The sequence below is a fragment of the Manis javanica genome, chromosome 8, assembly GCF_040802235.1.
Source record: "Manis javanica isolate MJ-LG chromosome 8, MJ_LKY, whole genome shotgun sequence".
Lineage (NCBI taxonomy): Eukaryota > Metazoa > Chordata > Mammalia > Pholidota > Manidae > Manis > Manis javanica.
The window spans coordinates 55,317,921-55,339,766 of record NC_133163.1 but is presented as its reverse complement, the minus strand read 5'-3'; the positions used below and the strand labels follow the sequence as shown (position 1 = coordinate 55,339,766).

General features: G+C 39.0%; 1 long non-coding RNA gene across 2 annotated transcripts in view; it reads left to right on the top strand.

Moving 5' to 3' along the window:
• LOC140843265 (uncharacterized) overlaps positions 1-21,846 on the top strand; it is a 101,641-nt gene that overhangs the window by 23,011 nt on the left and 56,784 nt on the right. For both annotated transcript variants that reach the window (XR_012120877.1, XR_012120878.1), the window contains exon 2: positions 9,297-9,422. This is a non-coding gene — a long non-coding RNA (uncharacterized lncRNA). The remainder of the gene's footprint in view (positions 1-9,296; positions 9,423-21,846) is intronic.

Sequence of the window (21,846 nt, the reverse complement as noted above, 5' to 3'; positions counted from 1 at the left end):
TAAATAGCAGTTCCTGTGTGGTGATCTCCAATAGGTTCTTCACAATGGTATAAAGTTCATATCAAAGTGTGGGCAAAGGGTTTGTTTGTGTTTATACAGAGGATCAAAGCCTAATTTGGCTACCCAGAAAATGAACTAAGATACGATATGAAGAACTTCCAACATCAACATCCTCTGGAAGAGTCATTCCAGAAGATGAACATCAAAAAACTTCAATAAAGATCCTGGCGCTGCTGCAGTTGTAGCTGCAGTCATCCCACCGGTTCCTGGACTTGCCATTGGAATGAAAAAGGAGATATCTAAGCTGGCCTGTGCATACAGTAAAAGAACAAATTTGACTGGATTTATACTGTCAGAACTCAACCAGGAATTAGGAGAAGAGCAAGTTGCAGTGCTCCAAAATCGTGTGACAATAGTCTGTCTACTGTTAAAAGAGCACATGGGACATGAACAGTTCCCAGGAATGTGTTGTTTAAATCTGTCTGATTTTTCTCAAACTATTCAAATTCAGTTAGACAATATCCATCATATCATTGATAAGTTTTCACAAATGCCTAGGGTACCTAACTGGTTTTCTTGGTTTCACTGGATATGGCTGGTAATTGTAGGTCTGCTTTTGTTATGTAGCTGTATTCCTATTATGTTAATGTATGTGAACAGTTTAATTTGTAGTTTAAAACCTATACATGCTTATGTTACTCTACAAGAAGATATGTCAAAGAAATAATCAATCTTCCCATGTTTTCTTCCATCTGCTACTTCTATAGCTTTTCTTCTTCCTTCCTAATTACAACCCTTTAGTAGAATTAGTGCCTCATATCGAAAATTACCAAGTATCATAATTCTTCCAAGTGGTAAAGATACCTCAAGACAAATGCTGGGCATAGAAGCCACAGGGCATAAATCTGCAAAGAAGTAAAAAGCTAACCTTTTCAAGGAATATTGCTTCTCTCTCACCAACTTTACATTTCCCTGTATGGCCCCGGAAGATGACTGGTTAGCCAGAGATGGGTAAGATTCCTCAAGGGAGGAACAACCTAAGACAGGCACAATTGCAGTGGGCCATCAGGAGAGAAATTGGGGACCAACAGAGGGGAGGCTTAGAACCTCACCCCCCCTGTTTTGAGAGAAATCTTCTGCATCCATGGATGTTTTGTTGCCCTTGTCTAGCTTTGATTAATACTTAGTCTATAGGCACACACCTGATCATCTACATTTGCCCTCTTACAGCACTAAATTATGTTTTCTACCTTTATCTTGCATCTATCTACCACTTCAGCATTTTATTAAAAAATAGTAATAATAATAAGGGAGAAATGTGGGATTCACATATAAATCAAGTAAAATTATCAAACGAATAATCATATCTGACTTGATTGTTTATAGTTCATGATGCGTGATCAAAACCAAAAGTTTCTCTCATATGACTGTCCTTGCACTGTTCACCATGTAAGAACTTATTCACTATGTAAGACCTTGTTCACCATGTTAGAACTTGTTTGTTATGCTTCAGAAGATTGGAGACTGTTGAGATATAGGCTTGGGGTTGATTAATGACTGTGCATTGAATCCCCTATACAGAATTTTATTGTTGTTAACAACCATTTGATCAATAAATATGAGAGATGCCCTCTCAAAAAAAAAATCAAGCAATATAATAGGAGACAAATGACAACAATAATTCAACACCACAAAATCAGCAGGATGCAATGAAGGCTGTGCTAAAAGGGAAAATATTGCAATAATGTCTATGTTAGGAAAAGAGAACAATCCCATGTGAATAGTCTAAACTCACAATTAATGAAATTAGAAAAGTAACAAATGAGGAGGGACGTAATAATGATTAGAGCAGAAATAAATAAAGAAGAATGAAACAATCAAAAGAACCAATGACACCAGGAGGTGGTTATTTGAGAAAATAAAATAGACAAACCCCGAGCCAGGCTTATCAAGTAAAAAAAAGAGTCTGCACACAAAAACAGAATCAGAAATGAGAAAGTAAAAATCACTATGAACACCACAGAAATACAAAGAATTATTAGAGAATACTATGAAAAAATATATGCTAACAAAATGAATAAAGTAGAAAAAATGGACAACTTTATAGAAAAATACTACTATCCAAGGCTGACCCAGGAAAAACATAAAATCTGAACAGACCAATTACCACCAATGAAATTGAATTGGTTGTCAAAAAAATACCTAAGAACAAATCTACCTAAGAACAAAACTCCTAAACCAGATTGCTTCACTTCTGAATTTTATTAAACATTTAGTGAAGACCTAATACCCATCCTCCTTAAAGTTTTCCAAAAAGTAGAAGAGGAGGGAATACTTCCAAAATCATTCCATGATGCCAGCATCACTCTAATTTCAAAGCCAGGCAAAGACACCACATAAAAAGAAAATTACAGACCAATATCCCTGATGAACATAGATGCAGAAATACTCAACAAAATATTAGCAAACTGAATTCAAAAAGACATCAAGAGGATCATACATCATGGTCAAGTGGAATTCATCTCAGGAATGCAAGGATGGTACAATATTCAAAAATCCATTAACATCATCCCCCACATCAACAAAAAGGACAAAAACTACATGATCATCTCCATAGATGCTGAAAAAGCATTTGACAAAATTCAACATCCATTCATGATAAAAACTCTCAACAAAATGGTTATACAGGGGAAGTACCTCAACATAATAAAGTCCATCTATGTAAAACCCACAGCCAACATCATAGTTAACTGCGAGTAGCTGAAAGCTTTTCATGTAAGATCATGAACAATACAAAGATGCCCACTCTCCCCCCCACTTTTATTCAACATAGTTCTGGAGGTCTTTGCCATGGCAGTCAGCACAAAGAAATAAAAGGCATCCAGATTGGTAAAGAAGAAGTTAACTATCACTGTTTGCAGATGACATGATATTTTACATAAAAAAATCCTAAAGAGTCCACTACAAAACTACTTTATCTAATATCTAATGATGAACTAGCAGAAAGAGAAATGAAGAGAACAATTCCATTCACAATTGCATTGAAAAGAATAAAATACTTAGTAATAAACCTAACCATGGAAGTGAAAGACCTATACTCTAAAAACTACAAGATACTCATGAAAGAAATGAAAGAAAACACCAATAAATGGAAATACATCCCATGCTCATGGATAGGGAACATTAATATTTTCAAAATAGCCATCCTGCCTAAAGCAATCTATAGATTCAATGCAATCTCTATCAAAATACCAATAGCATTCTTCAACAAACTAGAGCAATGTGTTCTAAAATTCACATGGAGCCACAAAAGACCCTGAATAGCCAAAGCAATCCCGAGAAGGACGAATAAAGCTGGGGCAATTATGCTCCCCGACTTCAAGCTCCACTACAAAGCCACAGTAATCAAAGACAATTTGGTACTGGCACAAGAGCAGATGCATAGACCAATAGAACCAAATAGAGAGTCCAGATATAAATCCAAACATACAATAAAGGAGCATGGACATACAATGGGGAAATGATAGCTGCCTCAACAACTGGTGTTGGGAAAACTGGACAGCTACATGCAAGAGAATGAAACTGGTTTATTGTCTAACCCCATACACAAATGTAAACTCGAAATGGATCAAGTACCTGAATGTAAGTCTTGAAACCACAAAACTCTTGGAAGAAAACATAGGCAAAAATTCTTGAATATAAACATGATCAACATTTTCCTGAATATATCTCCTCAAGTAAGGGAAACAAAAGCAAAAATGAACAAATGGGACTACATCAATCTAAAAAGCTTCTGTACAGCCAAGGACACCATCAGCAGAACAAAAACCTGTCCTAAAGTATGGGAGATTTTATTTGTAAATGGCATATCTGACAAGGGGTTATCATCTAAAATATATAAAGAACTCACATGCCTCAACAACCAAAAAGCAAATAACCCAATTAAAAAATGGGCAAAGGATATGAACAGACACTTTTCCCAAGAAGAATCTCGTATGGCCTACAGACACATGAAAAGATGCTCCACATCGCTAATCATCAGGTAAATGTAAATTAAAACCACAACTACTTTTCCCCTCACAGCCATTAGGATGGACAAATCGAAAAAACCAAGAACAACAAATGCTGGTAAGGGTACAGAGAAAGGGGTACCCTCCTACACTGCTGGTGGGAATGTAAATTAGCTCAACCATTGTGGAACACAATATGGAGTTTCCTCAAAAAACTAAAAATATAAATACCACTTGATCTGGAAATTCCATTTCTAGGAATTTACCTAAAGAAAACCAGTTCTCAGATTCAAAAATATATGCACCCCTGTTTTTTGCAGCACTATTTACAATAGCCAAGATATGGAAGGAACCTAAGTTTCCATAAATAGATGAATGGATAAAGAGGTGGTACATATACACAGTGTAATACCATTCAACCATGAGAAACACATCCTACCATTTGCAGCAACATAGATGGAGCTAGAGGGTATTATGCTCAATGAAATAAATCAGGTAAAGACAAATAACAAATGATTTCCCTCATTTGTGGATTATAGCAGTGAAGCAAAACTGAAGTAACAAAGCAGCAGCGGACTCACAGACTCCAAGAAGTGACAAGCAGTTATCAAAGGGGAGGGGTGGGGGAGAGCGTGTGGGGAGCTAGGGAGAAGGTGATTGAGGGGTATTATGATTAGTATACATGGTGTGCGGAGGAACATGGAAAAGACAGTGTAGTATATAGAAGGCAAGTAGTGACTTTGTGGCACCTTACTATATTGATGGAGAGTGATTGCAATGGAGTGTTAGGGGGGACTCAAGTGGTTGAATGTAGTAACCACATTGTTTTTCACGTGAAACCTTCATATGAGTGTATATCAATGATACCTTAATAAAAAAATAAAAAGTTATTTAAAAATCTATGCCACCTTGTTCCTAGAATCTTCCTTCTTTTAAGAATTTTTAAATTGAATATTGGATATATACAGAAAGTTTATATCCAGTTGAATTTTACAATATCACCTCCTGCACAATTACTACTGAAAACTACTGAAATGTGCTAGCTCATTACCTTCACCACAAAAGTCTCCCTCAATTTCCCTAGTCATTACACCTCCTTGAAGATCACCATTAGTCTCACCTGTATACCCAAAGATTGTATGGTTTTTATTTTATTTTTAATTTTATATAAATGAAAGCAGTACATATATTTTGTCTGTTTTTTTCTGTTGTTAATATTGTGTTGGTGATATTCTTTATCCACATTATTTTGTGTATCCATACATCATTCATTCTTATTTCTGTACTAAAATTTTTATGAATGTGTCAAAATTTTAATTAGTGTCACATTAGTTTAAATGTGAGCTACTACAGATTATATTGCTATGAATACCTTTGTCCTCTTTGGTTCAACTATATACTTCTTTCTGTTGGTTGTATCTCTAGAAAGGAATTGTTTGATTATATGCCATATATTTTCAACTCTGGTAAATGTCATCAGTTTTACAAAGTACCAGTTTCATCTCCACTCCACAGCAACATTCTTATTACCAACTGGGAAAACAAGATGGAGATAATTCTGTACAAATAGACCTTGTTAAAATAAGCCCTCGTTTTCCTTTTGCCTCCTCACATGGTTTACTTTTCCACATTGCCTCTCTTTATTCAACCTGGTAGAAATGCATCGAGATTTTGCCACTTTTTTGAGTCTTCATTCCTTATGATGGCTCCCATATAACATAAAACTTGCGTGAATAAATTGGTGATTTTTCTCCTGTTCATCTATCTTGTACCGATTTAATAATCAAGCTCAGGCAAAAAGCCCTAAAAGGTAAAATTTTGCCTCTCTCTGAAGTTTTAGTATGTATTTCCTGGATCATTAAGGAAGTTGAACTACATTTTCATTTTTTACCAGCCAATTATGAATACCTTTTTTGTACATTTTCAATTTTTGTTTCTCATATATTTTAAGAATTATATTGTTACTAGGTAAGGCAAAACATGCCCCAATAAAAATTTTTTTTAAAGTTGAACTTATCAGTCTGGTAAAAGAGTATGTTACCATTCATGTGCAAGTTCAGCGAGCTTCTCCAAGCAGAAATTTGAATAACTATATCAAAAAGAGCGTATATCCCAAATGAGGAAAGATTCTTAGTTCAAGTTTCTGCTCATGCAGCAGACTGTAAATTCTTTGTGATTGATTGGACATACTCAGTTATCACACCACAGATTCTTGGAAATCTGGTTTCAAACAAATCTGATATGAGTTGCTTAAGAGCCAGCAGACCTGTTTTCTTAGGGAGTTGCACAATGGCAAAGCTTAGCAGATACTTTGTTATCAGTATATTTTGGATGCAGGAACTTTGCCAATTAATATGTATTGTTACTGTGTCACCATTCTGGCTTGCTTTTTCACACTGTTAAAGATGCTTTTTGTTTTAATTAATAAAGCTAATTTTCACATAGCTTAATTCATAAACTTCTTAGTAATTAGAGCCTTATTATTAATACTGATTTTAAAAATTCCTCCTTAACCCAAATTCAAGAATACATTTGTTTTATTTTCTCCTTTGGATTAAAAGTCCACCTGGAGCTAAATTGTATGTGTGGGATGAATTAAGATAACGTTACACTTTGTCCATTTAGATATATACTGGACCCTAGTATCTTTTATTGAAAATAATTAAATCCCTCAGTGTTCTGCAGTGCCACATTTGTCAAAAATCAAATATTTCATTTGTGAGACTTTTGCTTGAGTTTTTATTCTGTTTTTTATCATTGTTTCAAAATTAAACTCTTTTCTAAGCTTTAGCTTCATATTTCTTTAAGATATGATAATATAAATCCTTATGTATTTTTATAGCAGTATAAATACTTTAAGAGTGTTAAAACCCTTAAATTGGCATGCCTTTCAAGTTCCAAAGCACTTTAATAAAAATCATTTTTTAATTTAATAATCTAATTTTAATTTTAATAAAAATCATTTATACTTTGGTGTAGACTGTCCTGCCTCCTTGTTCATTCTTCACAGTAATCATGAAGCTATGACCACTAACACAACCAACTAGCAGCTTTCCTGTGGTCCTTGTCTAAGTTCTTTATTGTAAATCAGGAAAATAGTCTCCTATAGGAAAGAAAAAGTTTTTGACACAAAAATATAACCAAATTTTTTAAATGTATGATATTTAAGTCAGCAAATTTCAAGGAATTTCTATTATAGTATTAATTTAAGTTTTCCCAGTAAGCCAGAGAACTTATAAATATGGGTATCATTTATCTAATTGTTTTTTTTTTACTTTCAGTTTTATTTGTTTTTACATAAATGTTTTCTAACTTACACAATTGCTTCTACACCCCACATGACTTTAAGCTTCCCTAATTGGGAATTATGCTGGGAAAGTGAAGTATGTAAGCACAAGACTTTATAAAAACAGAAATACCTAAATTCAAATCTTAACTCAATAATCAGGAGATATGTAGCATTGAACAGATTGAAACTGCATCTGTAAAATGGGAACAAAATGCCAACTTTATCTCTGAATTCACAGAAACAAAGATGCTTTTATGGTGAAAAGTTAACAAGTTTGTCAAATACTGAATTATTATAGAACTGTCATTAAAGAGTTGTGAGATAATTTTGTTAAATTCCTCCAGAGGGCATTTAAGGTATTACCTGTACAAGAGGAGACTACAGCAAAGCTCAGAATCTTTAAATAAATCTATTAAATCTCTGAGATATGTTCTCAAGCACAACCTGAAATGAATGTTAATCTCACTAATTTATTCCCAATTAAAAAGTAAAATTGCATGGAAATCTTTAGGTTTTCAAAATGATTGACTTGTGTTAACTTCCTCAATTTATACCAGATTTTTGCAATTCTCTTGTAGATAAATAAACACCATTTAAAGCAAGGCACTTGGAAAAGAAGTAAGGGTTCTGATACTCTCCCAAGGGCAACAATTTTCATTCTGCCCTGTGGATAGAAGATTCTCAGCATGTACACTCTTGGATTGGAAGGCTTATAGTACTTAGGTTTAATTCTTCTCCTTAACCATGGATAAGCATGGCTCCTGTCCACTCCTAGGAGAGATGTAGAAACAAGGTTAGGCCTCAGAATATCAGGTTAATGGAGCAGATTTAATGCCAGTGCTGCAATCCTATTCTGAGACTAGGCACAGACATTTGCAATAACAGTCCATCTTGCTCAAACTTCATTGTCTCTGTCTTTCTAAGTTGTAAGGATTTTTCACTGATGTTCATAGTTCTTCCTTGAGAATGTGAGTCAAAGGAATAGTTTCTCTCCTTGCCTTATTTGCTTTCAAGAATCCAAGATGATGATCTAAGTATGTCTAACTCAACTATTTTTTATCACTTTGAGAGATCAGTTTAATAAATAAGGAACATTCTTCAATCTGGGTCATCTTGACCAGCATAAAATCACTTTTGATTCATGATGACACATACTGAACCAAAATATACTTGGTGTAAGAATGCTAAACATTTAAATGACCTTGGTGCTTCTCTTACTAAGGAAACCATCTGTAGAGGAAAATTGCCATATGCAGACTGAAATAAACTTCAACACCTTTTCCTTCCTCAAATGTAAATTTAGATAATCACAAGTAAGCCTGAAAGAAAAATATTTCACACTCTAGAAGTTCCTTAAAACATTCATTTCAGGCATTTTTTAACTGCTTTTATGTGGCAGTCTAAATATTTCCCACCAAGCTTTCAGCCATTTTGTTTGTTTCAAATATTTTTTGAGCATAGAGACAAAAATATGTCTAAATAAGCAGATAGTTACAATCTATTCATATACTAACACAATAACTTTGACTAGGATTATATTGCCATTATGGAAGACTATAATCCTTAAATATAAACATATCACTTTGAGGTTGACATAACCATGAAAATGTTGCTACCAAATTTTAGAGCCCCTGTCTTATTTCCTTATACTTCCTTTGATTCTTAGTATTAAATTCTTCTTTTTCAGAATTCTGGCAAATGGCTCAGAGACAGTTAAATAGATATCAAGTTTATAGTTCCTTGATGACTTGCTGAGAGGAATAGTCTATTTTGTAAGATAAGATCATACCTATAGTTGCATATTCTCATTTTGTTTGTTTTCTAGCATATCATTTTCCTTCATAAATTATAATGTATTTGTGTTTTTTATATTAAAATTAGGTTTTTTATTGACATGAGAGTGTTGAATTTTGCCTTTTCTTCTGACTTAAAAAACACCTTGTTTTAATTGGGCTGTTTAGAATGTTTACATTTAATGTAATTATTTATACATTTAGATGTGATACACTAGCTCCATCTTGTACCATGAAGATAAAGGCCATACCTTCAGTGCGAAGGAGAAAAGTATAAGCAGTGAGGAGCAAAGAGTCAATTTAGTTGCTGTATCTGTCCTGGACTTCTAAGTGAGTGTGCAATATCTTTTTTAAAAATTTTACTTCTCATTCTATGTATGTTACAACTAGATATAAATTATATAACTTATATATATTTATGTATAAAACATATAGATATGTGTATTTCTACTAATATAATGTTACTCCTAGACTCTGCAGCTGAGGCACATTCCCTTGTTTTATATCTCCTTAATATATTAGTCAAGATTAGTTTGGAGAAAGTCAGATTCTAACTGTGATGAATTATCAGGAACGTAACTGTAAGATAAATTCTAGCTGAAATAAGCAGGCAAAGAGAGGCAACAAAGGGCCAGGTAGTTTATTTGAATGCGAACACCCCGGCGAGATTTCTCCAGTCTACAGAAATAGAGGCTGGAGAATTCGCACACGTAAGCAGACAGGCAGCGAGTTTTTAAAGAAGGCAGGGGGAGGCAGAACTTAGATTTACAGTGGTGCTAGGATTGGCTAACATAAGGCACATTTTTCAGGTTGGGAGGGGGCAACAGCTGGGGACTTTGACATGTCATCAGGGTCCGATGTGGGAGGGGCAGCAGCCGGGAACTTGGCATGTCATCAGGGACCGACGTGCTTGCTCCTGTCAGCACTCTCAGCCTTACATTTCAGCCTTTTGGTTATAATGGGTGCCAACTCAATCTGGCTACTTCTGACTGAGGAGGGTGACATGGGGGGGTTTAAGGCTGGTTGATGGCCAGAGACTCAGTCAGGAGGGGCGAGTACTAGTGCAGCAACAGTTGATTAATTTTTATGTGTGAAGTTTCTGCTATATGCTGTTGAAGGAACTTGAAAACACATGGGGATATTAAGAGTAAACCTCAAACTGTTATTAAGGGGCCTAGCAGAGGCATTAGCCAGGCCATTATGGGAGACTGAAGTCACCCATAAGGGCTGCCTTCAGGTACTCGTGTTCTGTGGAGGTCTTTTTGTAATTCTTACAGTTTTTTTACACTTTGCTCTACGACCCCAGACTCATTGATATAGTAGCAACATTCTTCTTGCAAGAAAATACAGGTTCCACCCTTTTCTGCAGTAAGCAGATCTAAGGCTAGCCGATTTTGAAGGGTGACCTGGGCAAGGGAAGTAAGTTGTCGCAGGAGGGAAATACGGGAAGTTGAGGTTTCTCCTAAGGTTAGGCTCACTCTATCGTCTAATGCTGCCAATTGACTTGCCAGACTTTTAGAGCTCACTAAGCTATGACTTAATGCTCCTGCCCCTGTGGCGGCCACAGATACTGCAGTAACTAGACTCACTCCCACCAGTACTGGTAGAAAAACCGCCCTCTTCTGTCTAGTGTTTTGATATATAGACCATTAGTCTAGTGCCTGTCTTACCTCAGGTTTGCTGTACAAAGTTAGTTGGGGTACTAGCATTACTGAAGAGCAGGGTCCTACCATGGTGCTTTTGATGCATTGGGTAAGTGTGCTGTTGCACCAGAAGAATCCGCCTCCTTGAAGGGAAACTGGAGTGTCTACAGTCACCCATTGTTGGCATTGGCTTCTCATTGGCCATTCTGTGATAGTGGAAAGCTGAGTCAGGTAGCAGGTTAGCGGGGACGATGGCTTTTCATGCCGTTTTCTGGTGACTCCGGGCTTATGCTGAGCTTTGGGCTCAAGGCTTGTTTTCCACATCGGTACTTCGCTTAAAGGGAGGCCGCAGTCTTTTTTAGAGTTTACTGGTTGAGCCTGGAAAAAAACTAATGGGAACTGCAGCCACCAGGGGGCATTGGAGGGAGACGCAGAGGAAACAATTAGACATATTGCAGTGGATATGTGAAGCATTAAGAAACTGCACTGTTTCTCTAATGACTCTGGCCCAGGAAAGTTGTGTTCCTTCTGGTGGTAGACAGTGGGGGTAGGGGGTCTGACTGGATCCTCTGTTTTAGTGCCTGTTCTGTTTTTTAAAATATTACTTGATACCTGTGCCTGGGTATTTAAGACTTCCATGAGAGTGGGGTTTACAGTGGTCCACTCTCTTTTGATGTCGATTGTGCCCCATGGAAAGGCTTGACCTCTTTCGTACAGCTTGCCCCATACTCCTTTTTCCCAGCGTTGGTCCCATGGGTCACTAACGGTAATGTATAGCCTATCTGGTATCTTGGTAAACATTTTGTCATTGGTTCCCCTTGTCGTGTCTCCTACTGTATGGACTTTACATTTGTTTGCTTCAGGATGACATCCTCCATACATGTTGGACTGGAGTGTACATGTACTAGAGGTCTGGTCATAAGGGAAGCATAGTATTGGGTTTGAGAAGGTATTTAAGATGTCTGTCTATTTCGGTATTTGAACCGGTGCCTGACAACCTGCATGCAGGCAGTTTTGGGTGCCTACTTCTTGGGCCTCAGTTCCATGAGGAAGGGTTAGGTTAAGCCTGAATTTCCATGCCAAATAGCTCTGCCTGAAGACTATAGGGTCATCTATTTGACTGGCTGTACTTGACACAACTAACACGTAGCTTAAAAGGACCCACCTCACAAGACACCCACTCATCATGTCTGGGTACGCGTTTGAGCCTAGAAAGGTGATACTAGGAGGAGTGCCCATGTAGTTTGGCTGCTGAGGGTGTAGTGAGGATTACTGTATAAGGTTCTGTCCAGCAGGGTTGGAGAGATTTTGGCTGGAGTTCTCTTAGGAGCACTTCATCTCCTGGCTGAAGGATCGCTATGTCTCCTTGGTTGCTGGATAACATAGGTTGGGGTAGGAGCTGGTCTGCTTGTTCCCTAAGAAGATGCCTCGACAGTGTAAAGTAAGGAAGGTAGGAGGCTAAAGGAAGAGAGGTAGTGGGCAGGCCTGCATTTAATAAGAAGGGCCTGCCATACATCAGCTCAAATGCACTTAGTCTTGCTGGTCCCTGGAGGGCAGCATGTAGCCGAGTGAGAGCGATGGGGAGAAGATCAGGCCACGAGAGCTTTACCTCTAGAGACAGCTTAGTTAGTTGGTCTTTTAAGAGACCATTAGCTCTATCGACCTTACCCAACGATTGGGGGTGGTAGGGTATATGGAGGTTCCAGGTGATATTGAGAACCTTGGCTGTTAGCTGGGTGACTCGAGAGATGAAAGCAGGCCTGTTGTCTGACTGTAGCGAGGCAGGCATGCCAAAACGGGGGATGATATGTGCTACCAATGTCTGTGCCACCACCGAAGCTGTCTCTTGGTTGGTGGGGAAGGCTTCAATCCATCCTGAAAAGGTATCAACCAGAACTAGTAAATACCTGAGTTTTTTATGTTTAGGCATGTGGGTGAAATCGACCTGCCAGTCCTGTCCGGGAATGGTTCCTCTCATCTGGTTGAGAGCCATCCAGATTTTCAGAGCACCTTGAGATGAGACGCGATGAGAAGTAGTGCAGCCTTGGTGTACCTCATCTATGGCCTTGCAGAGACCATAGGCGGCAAATATGGGAGAGAGAAACTGGTGCATGGCTTCCAGCCCAATGTGTAGAAACTGATGAATTTTGGATATGACATCCCTGCCTTGGGCTTGGGGGAGGGAAATTCGTCCCCCGAGATATATCCATCCCTGATCCCCTAACACTCCCCCTTGATGTAGGAGCAGTTGATGTTCATCATCGGGGTATTGGGGCAATAGAGAGGAGGAAAGAAACAACACAGAGGGTGGGGTAGACCCGGATGTTAACTGCTGGGCTGTGGTGTCTGCCAACACATTACCTCTGGATACTGGATCATTTCCAGTTTGATGTCCTTTACAATGCATGATGGCCACCTCCTTGGGGTCCTGTAGGGCTTGTAGCAGGCGGCTAATAGCCCTGCTATTGATGATTGGGGTTCCCTTGGTGGTGAGGAAGGCCCTTTCCTTCCAAATTGCTGCATGAGTGTGTGTAATAAAGAAGGCATATTTAGAGTCAGTATAAATTGGGATTCTCTTCCCGGTTGCCAGCTGTAACACTCGGGTAAGAGCTACTAGTTCAGCTTTCTGGGAGGTGGTCCCAGATGGGAGTAGGTTTGCTTCTATCACTTGCAACAGAGTTACCACTGCATAGGCTGCCTTTCGTACCCCATCACTCCCCTTCACCGAGCTTCCATCTATGAAAAAGGTCATCGGGGTTTTTGAGGGGCATGTCTTGTAAGCCCTCCCTAGGTTTTCTAAGAGCTTCTACAATATCTACACAGGAATGAGTGGGCTGATCTGCCTGATCGCTGACAGGAAGCAAGGAGGCTAGGTTAAGGTGTGGAGAGACTTATAGGGTTACCTGTGGATGTTCAATAAACAGGAGGTGGAATTCTTGTACTCTTGAAGGACTCAAGGAGGCCAGGGATTTATGACTCAAAAGATCTTGTAACCAGTGTGGGGAATACACAGTAATGGGCTGTTGGAGCATTAATTTCAGGGCTTCTTGGGCCAGACTTCCCGCAGCTGCCAGGGCTCAGAGGCAAGGCTGCCACCCTCTGGCAGTGGCATCCAACTGTTTGGAGAGAAATGCAATGGGACGGCACCCCGGCCCCACTGGCAGTACCAGCACTCCGGTGGCCACTCCTGCTCTTTCTGCTGTATATAGGGTAAAGGGCTTTGTTAGGTCGGGGAGCATCAACAGGGGGGATGAGAGTAACGCATTCTGCAACTGATTGAAAGCAGAAGCTACTTCAGTGGGTGAAGTTAGCGGCTCAGTAGGAGTCTCTGTAGCAGCTGCACAGAGCAGTCTGACCAGAAGGGCAAAGTGAGGCACCCAGTGTCTGAAAAACCCTACTAATCCTAGAAAGGATAGTATCTCAGCTCCTGAAGTAGGTGGCAGGAGAGCTTTAATCGCAACCAATTGGTCTGCTGTCAGGGCTTTAGTGGTGTGAGTTAGAGTCAGCCCAAGGTATGTAACTTGAGGTAGAGACAGCTGTGCTTTGGCTGTGGATATTCTGTACCCTAGGTCTGCCAGGAAATTGAGAAGGGATGTGGTGTCTAGGACCGAGGCCTCCTTTGAGGGGCTGCAAAGTAAAAGATCATCCACATATTGGAGGAGAGTACTCTTGCCTGTTGAATGTCACAAGAGGTCCTCTGCCAGGGCCTGTCCAAAAAGATGGGGGATATCTCTAAAACCTTGAGGTAGAACAGTCCAGGTCAGTTGTCTAGATCGACAGGTATCAGGGTCTTCCCACGTAAAGGCAAATAGCGGCTGCGATTCTGAATGGAGGGGTATAGTGTAAAAGGCATCTTTAAGGTCTAGTATAGTAAAATGAGAGGTACTGGGTGGGACCTGAGATAGAATGGGTTAAGCACTACTGGATGTAGAGGGATAACATCCTCGTTAATTATTCGGAGGTCTTGAACGCGGTGGTACGCTCCAGAAGGCTTTTTTACTGGCAAGATGGGAGTATTGCATGGAGAGTTAGTCAGTACTAAAAGCCCTTGCAAGAGTAGACAATTAACAATAGGCTGTACTCCCTTTCAGTGAACCTGCGAAATAGGAAATTGAGGCCGAGAAGGGAAGCAGGATGGGTCTTTAAGGTGTATTAAAACTGGGGTGTGGTGGGTTGCCACCACAGGGGTGGAGATGTCCCATACAACTGAATTGACAGCAGTCCAGGGAGTTGGGAGACTTAGGTCTCTGTCATCTAACTCTCCGCCGACTAAAGCAATGAGGGAGTTTCTGGCATTTTGTAAGCTTTTAAAAGGTGGGAGGGAAATAGAGGCCCCTAACTTTTAGAGCAAATCTCATCCTAACAGAGGGGTAGGACAGGAAGGCATGACTAGAAAGGAATGAGTAAATGGGATGCTTTGAAAGGTGCAGGCTACTGGGCCTGTCTCTAAAGGCTTGGAGGAGGTTCCCATGACTCCAACTACGGAGACCTTGGCAAGGTATAAAGGCCCTTTAAAAGAGGGGAGAACAGAGTAGGTAGCCCCCATGTCCACCAAGAAAGAGATGGACTTACCCGCTACCCATAGCTTAGCCCTGGGTTCGGCAAGGGTGATCGGGGTGTCTGAGTCCAGGCGTCTTCAATCTTCAAGGTGCCCAGCAGGTCTGAAGGGTAGTCTTTCGAGGGCATCTGTCCCCCATGGAACTCTGCCACCGGGGGAGGACCACCCTCTAGAGGACAGTCTACCTTCCAATGATGTCGCTTACCAGAGCTGGGGCATGGTTTGGTTGGTTTGTGTGGGTTGGGGCACTTCCGTGTCCAGTGCCCTTCTTCGCCACACTGAAAGGAAGGTCCCAGAGATTCAAGTCGATCTTCAGCGACACCCTGATGATCCCTATGAGCCGGCCACAGAGCAGCTGTTATGGTACGAGTTTGTTCTGCTATTCGGGCAGCTGACTTCTTCTCACTCTCGTCCTCTCGGGCATGAAAAACTTTAAATGCCATATCTACTAGGTCTCCTAGAGGGGTTTGGGGACCATCTTCAGCCTTTTTAAGCTTAAGCCTGATGTCAGGAGCTGACTGAGTTATAAAATGCATGGCTAGGAGAGAGGAACCTAACGCTGAGGCTGGGTCAATCTTAGTGAAAGCTCCTAGAGTTTCTTTGAGGCGCTTGAGGAATTCTGATGGGTTTTCATCAGGTTTCTGGGTAATTTCTCTAAGTGTATCATAATTGATATCTTTTTGGGCAGTAGAATTCATACCTGCCAATAAGTAGTGAACCATGCGATCCCGGCAAGCTTCACCCTCGGGAGAACTATAATCCCACAGGGGTTCTTGTAGAGGAATAGCTTCTCTGCCCATAGGTTCCCCCTCATCTGTGGCATGGGCCTCATTGGCACAGTGCTGTGCTGCTGATGTGACACGGTCATATTCCTCCGGGGTTAGAGTGTATTGGAGGACTACATGTACATCATGCCAGGCGAGCTTGTAAGCTCAAGTAAGATATTTAAACTGTTTAGCAAACATTACGGGGTTGGAGGAAAAGGATCCCAATCGCTGTTCCACTTGGGACAAATCTTCCAGGGAAAAGGGAACATGAACTTGCACTACTCCTTCATCTCCTGCTACCTCTCTTAGAGGAGCTATCACATGGGCTTGAGACCACTGTGACTTAGAGCGAGTTACAGGAGGGCTAGACCATTTGGGCACCAGCTGTGGCAAGTAAGATGGTGGTGGATTTGAAGGGGGGGATGGAGGAGGCGACTTTGGTAGTGGGGGGTACAACCTGGGAATCGGTGCAGAACTTGAAGGCAGGGTATTAGGATTGGGGGAGTTTTATCTGAAGTGGAGTCAGCACCTGTGGAGAAAATGGTGGGCAGACTGGAAGAGAAGGGGAACAAGTTAGAGGAGAGACCGGGAGAGAAGGAAAGCAAGGTGGAGGAGAAACTGGGAGAGAAGGAAAACAAGATGGACGACATGAACAATGAGGAAGGGAGCTGGACCCTGTGGTGGGCCTGGAGGAGTGGGAAGGGGGGTAGCCGAGATCCTCTGCTGAGTCCGTCAGAGAAGAGCCTCCCGGTAATAGGAGTGGTAGAGCTCGGCCGTCCTTGGCAGAGGCCTGGGCCAACAAAACTTGGGAAGGAGAACACTTGACATATAGATTGGGACGGGTGCGCAAAGTCCAAACGGCCTGCACATATGGGACTTCACTTCACTTTCCACCCCGGTGGCAATAATTAGTTAAGTCGGTGAGGAGGCCAAAATCAATAGTTCCTTCAGGGGTCCAGCAAGATTGATTATCCAAGGGATACTGAGGCCCGGCCTGAGAGCAAAGGAAGACTAACTTTCATTTGCAAATTTCCTGGGACAAATATAGAGTAGTCAGATTATAAATGAGACACTGCAGTAGGGTCTGAGCCTCTGCTTTGGAGGACTGGTTCCCCATGTCTGCGCCCACTTCTCAAAAACATCCCACTGAGAGGCACGCCCAGTTTCCCAAGCACACAAGTTTGGGGAGACAGCCTGGAAGCCTGGGTGAAGGACGTCTCCCCCATCGCAGGGCCAGGGGTGAGTATCCCGGATACTCGCAACGGATGGGCTAAATGCCCAGACCTGGACGTAGCTATGATTTCGGATCGACCAGGTGAAATGGAGTTAGGAAGGGAAGCAGACCAGGGGAAACTGAGGGACTCACCAGAAAATGTCCATGCAGCAGAGAGCAGGCTGAGGTCCCAGGTCAGGGAAGGAGGGGACGGGGCCACCGGTGGCCAGTCGGGGCCCCATGCTCACACTCCTTCCTGGGTTTCGGCACCAAATGTAAGATAAATTCTAGCCAAAATAAGCAGGCAGAGGCAACAAAGGGCCAGGTAGTTTATTTGAATGCGAACACCCGGGCGAGATTTCTCCAGTCTACAGAAATAGAGGCTGGAGAATTCGCGCACGTAAGCAGACAGGCAGTGAGTTTTTAAAGAAGGCAGGGGGAGGCAGAGCTTAGATTTACAGTGGTGTGAGGATTGGCTAACGTAAGGCACATTTTTCAGGTTGTGAGAGGGCAACACCCGGGGACTTTGCCACGTCATCAGGGTCCCATGTGGGAGGGGGCAGCAGCCGGGAACTTGACACGTCATCAGGGTCTGATGTGCTTGCTCCTCCCATCAGCGCTCTCAGCCTTACAGTAACATTATAAAAATGGAAAGTAACATAGATCTCTTTCTGTAAGTCAACTACTGAAAGCAATTTATTCAAACATATACAGGGACACTATGTACGCTATTTAAGGAATTTCAATGACCTAAACTTTGTTTTTATACAAACTTGCAGTGAATATTGCCTATAAAGAGTATGTTGACATCAAAAATCTTGCACTAAGATTTAAAATTAGAAATCAAATTTCCAAATGTTTTTCTCCAAAAGGTAATTTTCATGCACTTTTGAGAGGGTACATTTTTCAAAGCTAGAGCTTACATTTAATGTAATACTGCTATTAAAATGAATAATATGGCTTCCAATTTAATCACAGAACCACAAAATATTATTTATTTTATAGTTTTTAGCAAAATCTATATTAGACACAATTGACCCTTGAACAATAGAGGTTTGAACTGTGAAGATCCACTTATTACCAATTTTTTTTCAGTAAATGTATTGGAAAACTTTTGAAGATTTGCATCAATTTAAAAAATATTTTCTTTTCACTAGCTTACTTTATTATAAGAATACAGTATGTAATAGATATAACATAGAAAATATTTGTTAATAAACTGTTTATGTTATCTTCAGAGCTTCCAATAAGCAGTAGACTATAAGTAGTTAAGTTTTCAGGGAGCCAAAATTTATATGTGGATTTCTAAATGTGTGGTGGATCAGCACCCCTATTCCTCTGTATTACTTAAGGAATACTACAATAAAAAAATCTGATTTGAATAAAATAAATCATTTTAATACTTTTTTTCTTTTCATTTTTGCTACATTGCTCTCTAATATCTGGGTAACTCAAAATGCTATTTACATTCTCAAATATGTATTTTAAATAATTAAGGAAACATCCATAAAGTAATAACCAGAAATGCCAAAATAAATAACAAGTAAGGTTCATTATCTTTACAATGTAAGATACCCCACAAAAATGTATATATCAGTATTTATAAATCTTCTGTTTTAAAACAATGGCTGATATATTGGACAGGTTCTGTCCATCTTTGACTTTAATCTGTATTAAATATATTATAGTAGTAGTAGTAGTTGTTGTTGTAGTAGTCTTGAGCATTAGAAATATGTTTGAAGTCTATTTTACAATAACAACACCAAAATTACCAATCTACTATTTATAAATTAATATAGTATTGACCTCAAAGTTTTACTCAAGATATTTACCAGATGTTTCATAAATTGAGCTTTCTGAATACATGCATACCAAAGCTAATACTTAGGCATTTAGCAAATTGGTAAAGATGTGGAAAACTAGAAATTCAGTTAATTTCATTAGAACAAACTTCTGTAATTCAATTAATTTCAATAATAACATTTCCAATGTTGACTTGAGCATATAGATTAAGTACAGTTTATATAATTTAAAAGAAAATGTAAAACTTGAAGAATTAGCTTTGAAATACAAAAATTACTATCTGCATTACCTGAGACTATTATATGACCTTAACATTCTAGCCATCTAAGAGTGATGACTTTTTTTTAGATTAAATTCCTATGATAAAAGGGAGGAAAATGGAATCATGAGTTCACAAACTTCTATGCGAAAATAGATGAAGAATTATTCTTATGTTTTTAACACAACACATATCTCTTTTATAAAATCAAATACTCTTTGTAGTTGCTTTGAGATTATTAAAATAGTTTCTTTACTCTCTGTCGTTTTGTTTCATTTATACTCTTTTTTACCTGCACACTTAGATTACAACATCTTTTGTTACAGATATACACTAATATGTTAAATATGTCCCTTAGAAATCTAAAGATATTTTTGCTTCTATTTTTTTGCAATGACCTCTGCTCATAAAGTAATTGCTGACTTCACTATTTTATTTCTGAGAGCCAAAATATAAGCCCTTCTAAGAATATTCGCTATAAAAGGGAACAAAATCTTCTGTTCTTAATATATTCTCTGTTGGTAAGATTCATATTGTTTCTCTTTGTGACCTTCTTATAGTTAATCACATCTTTCAACTTACTTCTTTCTGGAGGTTTGCTTTTCTGAAACATTCTCTATTTTCTGAGACATAATTCATTACTTGACACCTTAAATAAATTTAAAATAATGTAACTAATAGATGGAAAAATATTTTTCTGCTACCTTTCATCAGCATTGCTTGGTTACTTTTTTGTGGCTTTACTTAATATAATATTCCCATAGGAAAAATCAAACTTGTATTCTATTATTCACCTTTAAAAGTTTGTGTTTTCTTTTATCCTTATATATATCTCAATTTTTTTCTGAAAACAGCACATGAACAATCATCATGCTTTAACTCACCAGACATCTTTTTTTAATTGAGGTACATGCAATAAAATGCACAACTCTTAGTGTACAGCTCAGTGGATTTTTGACTTATATGCACTCATGTAACCGTCAACCAGATCAAGATATCAGACATTCTCACTGACTTGTCCCCCATTACCTCTTTCACCCATTCCATCTACCTCCTCCACTATGGCAACTACAAGTTTGTTCTCTCTGTTTATGAGTCTATTTCTGTTCTGTTTATTCACTTGTTTTGTTTTTTAGATTCCATATATAAGTGAAATTATATGATATTGCTTTCTTTGTCTGACTTACTTCACATAGTATAGTATCCTGCATGTCCACCCATGTTGTTTAAGACGGCAAGATTTTATTTTTTTAATGGATAAATAATATTCCATTTCACATATGTACCAATCTTTCTTATTCATTCATCTATTGATGGATATTTAGGTTGTTTCCATTTTTGACTGTTGTAAATAAAGATGTGATAAACATAGGAGTGCATATATCTCTTTCAATTAGTGATTTTATTTTCTCTGAGTAAATTTCCAGGGGTGGATTGTTGGGTCATGTGGTATTTCTAATTACAGTTTTTTGGAAAATGTCCATATTGTGTTCCAGAGTGGCTGCACCAATTTGCAATCCCACCAGCAGTGTATGAGTGTTCCCTTTTCTCTATGTCATTGCCAACACTTGTTACTGCTAGTCTTGTTGAATGAGCTATTCAGAGTGGTGTGAGGTGATATCTCATTGTGGTTTAGACTTGCATTTCCCTGATTATTAGTGATGTTGAGCATCTTTTCATGTATATTGTTGGCCATTTGTATGTCTTCTTTGGAAAATATTCAGATCCTCTGCCTATTTTTTAATTAGATTATTTGTTTTTTTGGTATGGAGTTATATGTGTTCTTTATATATTTTGGATATTATCCCCTTATCAGATATATCACTTGCAAATATATTCTCCCATTCAATAGGTTGCCTTTTCATTTGGTTGATGGTTTTTTTTCCTTCTTGGAAGCTTTTAGTTTGATGTAGTCCCACTTGCTTATTTTTGCTTTTGTTTCCCTTGCCTGGGGAGACATACCCGGAAAATTACTGGTACCAATATTGAGGAGTTCACTGCTTATGTTCTCTTCTAGGAGTTTTATAGTTTCAGGTCCTATATAATAAAGGCCATATGTGATAAACTCACAGCTAACATCATACTCAATGGGGAAAAGCTGAAAACACCTCCTCTAACATAAAGAGCAAGACAAGGATTCCCACTTGTTCCACTTTTATTAAGCATAGCACATATAGTACTAACCATAGCAATCAGACACAAATATATATATATATATATATATATATATATATATAAGGCATTCAAACTGGGAAGGAAGAAGTAAAATTGTCACTACTTGCAGATGACATAATACTGTACTAGAAAACCCTGAAGAGTCCACAAAATTATCATTAGATTTAATGTATGAATTCAGTTGCAAGATACAAAATCAGTATACAAAGATCTGTTGTGCTATATACAAACTAGCTGAAAGAAATTAAGAAAACAATCTCATTTACAATTGCATCAAAAAGAACAAAATACCTAGGAATAAATCTAACCAAAGAGGTGAAAAACCTGTACTCTGAA